Raw genomic sequence first — 7,132 nt, forward strand, 5'->3', positions numbered from 1 at the left:
AAGCAGAGTCGTCTAGTGCCTCTATGAGCTGCAACATCCACCAAAATTTCTCGATTTGAATTTCAGTCACTTTGATGTCATGTGATGTGAGGTCATATGATTGATGTCCACATTACTATTTCTGCAATCAATTGTTGATACAGGCATAACACCTTTAGTGCAGTTGTATGCAAATATTGACCTGTTGTTCAGGCTGTAGTGAGCCAAATAAGAAACGTTAAAAAGATGAAAATGTCCAAATAAGTAACTTCATAAAAACAGGTGAGGTATGTTGCCTAAGAACAAATAAATTATATATTACACATAACAGAATATATAAGCAAAAAAAAAAAAAACAAGCGTGAATCCCCAATAGCTGCGACCGCACATGCGCATACATCCATGTGTGCATGCACCCACGCGCACACCCTCACACAAACACGTGACCACTTCTTTGGCTCATGACCAACCTTTCCACAAAATCTTGTGCAAATCTGTGAATCCATTCGGGAGTTATGCGCCTTTTTGTGACAGGCCACACCCATCACCACGCCCCCTCTTGGTCAATCAGCCTGAAAGTTACTCAGCTCTACCTTTGGTCATGACCAACCTCCATGCCAAAATTTTAATTTCAGCCTCCTGGGGTGAAAACTGTGGCCGCTCCGGGGTGGGACACTTTTGTGGACCAACCGACCAACCAACCGACCGACCTACAGACAGAGCTATAGAGCTGCGGTCGCAGCTAATAAAAAACAAAACGCTATTTTCAATCTCACTGCTAGACATTCATTGTAGCTGATGTATAATAACGCAAGGAAGGCCATAGCTTTACTATGTCAGCCAAACACAAATAAAAGGCAATTAAGATCTAGAAGCCATTTAATGAATGCAGCCATGTGAGCCCATAGCTTAGAGTAGAGCCAGGGCCTGGCATGCTCTCCTCCAGCATCAGCACCATGACGACCAGGGGGCGGACACTCGTGTCACAGCTTGGACCAGCAGCCCGGGCCTTCTTAGCACTTCACTATGGCAGGGCCCATTCGTCACTAAGCCCATGAAGGTGAGCACAGTGTCTGTGTGGCAGTGCACACAGAAAGCAGTGAGGTGAGAAATTCTCAAACCCCTGACATTACAGAAGGGCCTGAGAAGGCCAGCGCACAGATGAGTGCGGTCAGCTTGAGTCTTGCCCTCCCACTCCTTGGGCACAGAATCTTATACTCTTCCCCTCGCCTCCCCCAATGTGCTGTGAACTCACCCCATGTGCTGTGGTCTCTCCTGTTCAAAAGGTTTATTTTCTAGTGCGGGGATGGAAAAGGCAAGCCGACCTTTCAGTAAATGCAATGCCAAAGCTTGCCTTCCCCTGCACTGAAACCAATGGCACATTATTCATCAAGTGGAGCGGTGCAGTACAGATGCACTGTCAAGATTCCTGTCAACCATTTTACTGGTCCAAAAGGACCCTGCTCGCTATTGCTATGGTCTCGATTGAACAGGTGAACCACAGACCAAAAAATCCAAATGGCAAATATTGAGTGTTGTGGATGATGCAAGTGCCTAAACCCTGTCAGGATAAATAATCTGAAAAATCGCGCATTATTTGTGAACCATATTATGCAAATATATGGAAATGTTAGGAAAGGTAAATGTCAAACTTATTTATTTCTGTAGGGCTGACTGTCTGCCCAGGAGGCTCAGAGGCCTGGAGACTGGATGACATTTCCTTTCATTTGTGTCAAACGGCCCTTCTTGAAACATGGGGCAAATTGCTGCTGAAACATGTTTGCATAAAGTATTCATTTTGATTATGTCCTGGGCAACTGCAACAAGGCAGAATGTGCGCTGGCATGTGCGATTGTCATAATGCTAGAGCGAGAACCTTCTTGTCAAGTGTCAAGTGCAGTATCCAGGATGGAGTGTGTGTTGAATCTGCACCTCAAGCGCAAAGAAAATGAGAATTGAATGGCTTGATGATGTCACCAGTGTAGCAGCCAGGCACATGTACTTTCACACCAGTCAGGTTTCGGGCAGTGACAAGCAATAGTAACACGACTGAAATCTACATTTCGGAAGTTCCTTGGACCCCTGAGCAAAATTTCCCGAATAATGACATCTGCTGAACAAAGGAATGGTGTCTCCATTACAGCACTAGAGGGAACTAAAGAGTGATGGTGATCTTCAAGATATGCTACCTTGCAAAAAGAACATAATAGGACAACAGAAACAACTACTGCAGGCAACAGTTTGATTGATACAACGAGGCACTGCTTCAACAGGCCCCAGCAGCTTGGGACGATTTGCGCCCAGATGCCCTTGAAATCATCAGCCTGCTGGGAATGAGTATTGATCCTGTGCCGCTGCCATTCTTTGACGAATGTATGAAGAAATGCAGATTGGCCCTGAGAAGGTTAGCGATTGACATTAGGTGTCCAAGGGCCTGGCCTTTAAAAGGATTCCAACACAGCAAAGTGGTATTGGCATAATCATACCTTGTTGATGAATGAATCGGCCCATGTTGCAGCCAACATGCTTCAACTTGGTCTATAGGAGGTGTGGACTCCATGGCGAATCAGGCACGAATCTTTCCAGCCCCCTTTCTCAGTTATTTTGATGGTAATTCAGAATTAGTTCCTTCAACACCACTGGAAATAAGTTATTAATTTTTAAATTTGAAACAGCATGACAGTGTTATTTTAAAGGAGAGCAGAAGAGTCCATCCACTTTACATGTACAAATTACACTTATAAATCAGATCGTAGTACAGAAAGTGCCATGGTGGAGAATCAAACCCCTGGCCACGTGGGGGATTTGCTTTTGGGTTGAGAGTCAGCCCCCCTATGGACCGCCAGACACCGTGTTTGTATACATGCCTCCATCTTGACATATTTTGAATGATAATCATTTTTATTTAAAATGAGTTGCTTTCTATATATTGCTAGAATGTTAGAGTGAAAATAAATTAAATTTGTAATGGGATGATATGACATCTTAAAATAGGTAGGTATATTAGGTTAGTGCTAAATGTTTTAATTGGCTTGGAGTATTTCCTTGGCTGAATTGGAGCATCCTTCCAGGATGAACTGAACTAATCAAACCTTCAACAGCACATGTAGCTGTAAAATTGGTAGCCTGTTAACAGTGTAATGTGCTCATAATTTATGGAACATAAACGTTACCACAAGGTAATGTGTGTGACCACGTCATGAACTGTTATACAAGTGTGTAATCATGAGATGGAAGGCCACAGCCACTACTGTTCTGAGCTTGAACACCTCAGTTAATATGTACCGCAGTTTATAACCATGCAGAAAATTCATTTTATCCATTATTTTCTTTTGTGGGATGGAAAAAAAACAGTCCAGACCATGAAAGACACCACTGTACATGTGTCCAGTCCACGCATCTTTCAAATGATTGGTTGAATGTGGAATGTTCTCCCCGCTAATGAACAGGCACTTAAATCTGCACACAGATTGATCCCATTAGCTCTTATAAGATCTGGACAGCTTTGGCACCCTGATAATGACTCATTCACTGCATTATGTCCTCTACTCTCCAACAAAAGCATTTGAATTCCTGTTATGCACATGTTCTGTTCTGTATCATGCTTGGATCCTTGTTTTCTCAGTGTATATCAGCTTTGTGTTCACTGACTAATACATATATATTAACATCCTAAGTGGTTTGAAGTTGCTTGGATTTTCGAATGAAAATAGAGAAACGAAACACTGTATAAATACAATACTCAAACAATATAATCTGAACCTTTATTAACACAGTAATACTACTTTTGACTACGAAATATTATTTAGTTTGGTTTAGCAGCAAGTTGCATAGCAACATGCCTATTGAAGATTGAACAACATCTTACCACTTCTAATGCTATCTGTTTCGTGTCTGTAACTCAGAAGACAAAATCAAGTAGCGCATTGTTCAATTGATTATTTCCATTATTCCTCTGGTTATTTGTTAACTGAACAATGTATTTTTACAGTACAATTAAAATCTGTGCTGTCAAGAAAATCTGATTTTCTATGCACAATGGTGGCATGGCATGTGTTGCAAGCTAATCCAGTTTAGATTCGGATAAAATATCTTAAAATTGCTTGAAAATGACCGTATTAATCTTCATCAGTTAATTAAGATCAGCAAAACATAATTCATTAGCTCTGTTGGAGTAAAACCTAACATGTACAGTGGGTCCCTAGGACTAAGATTGGGAAGCATTGTTCTGGAAGTACTTAAATATATGTGTATATATGTGTTATATATATATATATATATATATATATATATATATATATATATATATATATATATATATATATATATATATACATATTGCTATGGTTTCAGGTTTGCACATGCCACATATGTGTGTGTGTGTGTGTGTGTGTGTGTGTGTATACATGATACCTCCCAAGTGGAAGCTGAAGAACAGTGAAGGATCTGTGTGTTGACTGCCTGTTGTGCATTATGAAGCCTTAGCCTTGGGTGATTGTCATGGCAACATAGTTATTGAGGCATTGGTCCCACATCCAGGTCTGTAACCAATGAAGAGGATGCAGTAGGGATGACAAGAGGAGCAAAGCAATAGAAATTACATTAGCTATCAGGAAGAAGGGATATGTATAAATCTGTGACACAACTGCACAAGTGTAGTCTGTACCCACTGAATCTCTTCAGCAAAGAGCCAGTGTCATATTCAGTGTCACATTCCTTAAAATGGTTTTAAAACATGGTACACATGGAAATCCACAGATGACACAAATCATATAACGTCAATATTCCTGTCACAGCAGGAATCCAGCGAACAAAATCCATAGTAATTTTTAGTCCCAAAAATGTTTGAATTCGGAGAAACCTCAATAGAATGTCCATTGTTTATTGTTTACTTGCAATTTTACAAAGGAATTATCATTGTTGTCTGGTGTGCCATTGCATGCACACCGAAAGTATTGACAGGCAGGGTGAATGCAAGCTACTTTTAAGCATACTTCTTCCATGAGCATATAATATACAATACATATAATTTTACACCTCTAAAGATCCATACTATGATTGGGTTCCTTTTGGAGTCTCCAAATGGCCTTTCTGGAAACCTGCCTAGACATAGCTCAGAAAAAACAATGCAGAATGCTCATTTGTCCAGTGTTGTGGCTGTGGCTGTATTGTGTTTCTAAGCCCACCAGACACAACCACAAGCATCTGTATAAAATATTTTAGGTGAGAAACAAGCTTACACTTCCCACTGTGTTTAAGCTTCCGTTACATTGTTTCAGTAATATTTATAGTAACTTGGACTCTTGGAAAACAGACTCGCAAGGGTTACCTTTCAGAAGAGATGAGAATTATGCCTGTAGTCAAAAGGGTTTAAGAAAAGTAACCATTTAATTTTTTTATTTTTATTTTGGGGATGGTTTGTGTTAAAATAGGGGGTGATACAGAAGGGGTTAATGTGTGTGTGTGTGTGTGTGTGTGTGTTTGTGTGTGTATTTGTGTGTATTATGGTTGTCACTGCTGTTACTAATTAGTAACAGCAGTGACAACATGTTGGAATTCTTAAATGTCACCACTTGGAAATTAAGGTCCTCATGTTTGTTTGGGACAAACAAATGAAGGCAGGGAAAAATTATGATTATAAAATCATAGCCATCTCATTCTGATATTTTTCCTCTTGCTGATATTGTTGTAGCTAGAAAATATGAAATTTCTGAATTTTATCAGATACTCATATCTAGTTATTTAATATATGTAAATAATAGATAACAATGATCTCCAAATTATATTGTATCATGTTAAAATCAACTTGATATCTGCAGTTGCATGACTCTGCTTCTAACTTTTTGCAGATGGTGCCTTCCTTGTCCAAATGGTTTTATGAAAAACATTTTAATGACAAAGCTCCTGAACAGCTACCAGTTTATTCAGGATAATGGAGAGAGTAATTACAGTTCATTATCTGCTCATATAGAATACTAATTTACCCAGTTGTCATTGCCTTGTCATACACAGTAGTGAAAGCCATCCAAGCATTAATGTGCCATTTTCTCAAAGCATTTCATTTTAGCATGCTGTATTATTTCTGTCCAAAATGTCCGCTCAGGCTGCTAATTATATTAAAGGCTTGATTGCATAAACAAGAGCCTGATGAAGCAGCTGCTGCCAACATTTTTTGTATCACCAAAGAATGTAATGATTTAAAGGGAGAATAGCAGCTGTAGGGCAGCTAGGTCTGTTAGATATCCAGCCAGAGCTGCAGAGGACCACATGCATGACATTTGGTTTCCATGTCAGATTTCATGGTACTGCATGTGTCTCTGCCTGGTATCTCTAATTAGCACCTTTTTTTTTTCTTCTTTTGACGAAGCAGACGGAGACTGCACGTTGCCAAGCACCAGAGCAGAGGTGGAAACCAATTACTGAAGGTGGCTTAGCTTGTCTTCCCTTTCACCGTCTCCAAGAATCATTAGCATTTTTTCTCCTCCTTCAAATGTGACAAGTGCTATCTGGTTGTCTGAGGGTGCACTTAGATGGCAGGGAGCACTAATAAAAACAGGCAATTAGCTTGAGTGCATTAGCTCTGTTTGGCACTATAGGTTTAAAGATAGATAATAGCAGGGGATCCAACAGGTTCCTTCCTTTGACTGTCCAATAATATGTACAGTCCCAACCAGTGTATATATATATATTGCAAATTTACAGTATATACCTAGTATATACCAAGGTGGTCCCATGCAGTGAATTAGAACATACTTTTTTTTACTTTTTATTTGAATTAAGCACATTAATATCCAATCCCCCATAATGCACCCTGTGTAAAGGGTTTCTGCAAGTAATGAAATTATTTATAATGGTTATATTCCTAAAGTCATCAAAGATATATTTCCCTTTCACAAACTGCCCTGGAAAAAGTACGACATTGTCAAGAGAGATAAAGATCATGCAGCGAAATGTTTTTCAGTGCTCCTGCAGAATTGTATTTATTGTTTTGGGCTGGGATGCTTTAGTGTGGACTGTGTCCACAGGCTATGGTGTCAAATGTTGTCATTCAAATGTCTGAAGAGTCGTGTTGCTCTTCAGGTATGACTGATACAGTTTCATGCAATGGTGGAAGCTGGACTCGCAATGGCTGGGCGGATAGCCATTTTACTTT

This window comes from Anguilla anguilla, chromosome 16 (genome assembly GCF_013347855.1).
Source record: "Anguilla anguilla isolate fAngAng1 chromosome 16, fAngAng1.pri, whole genome shotgun sequence".
Classification (NCBI taxonomy): Eukaryota; Metazoa; Chordata; class Actinopteri; order Anguilliformes; family Anguillidae; genus Anguilla; species Anguilla anguilla.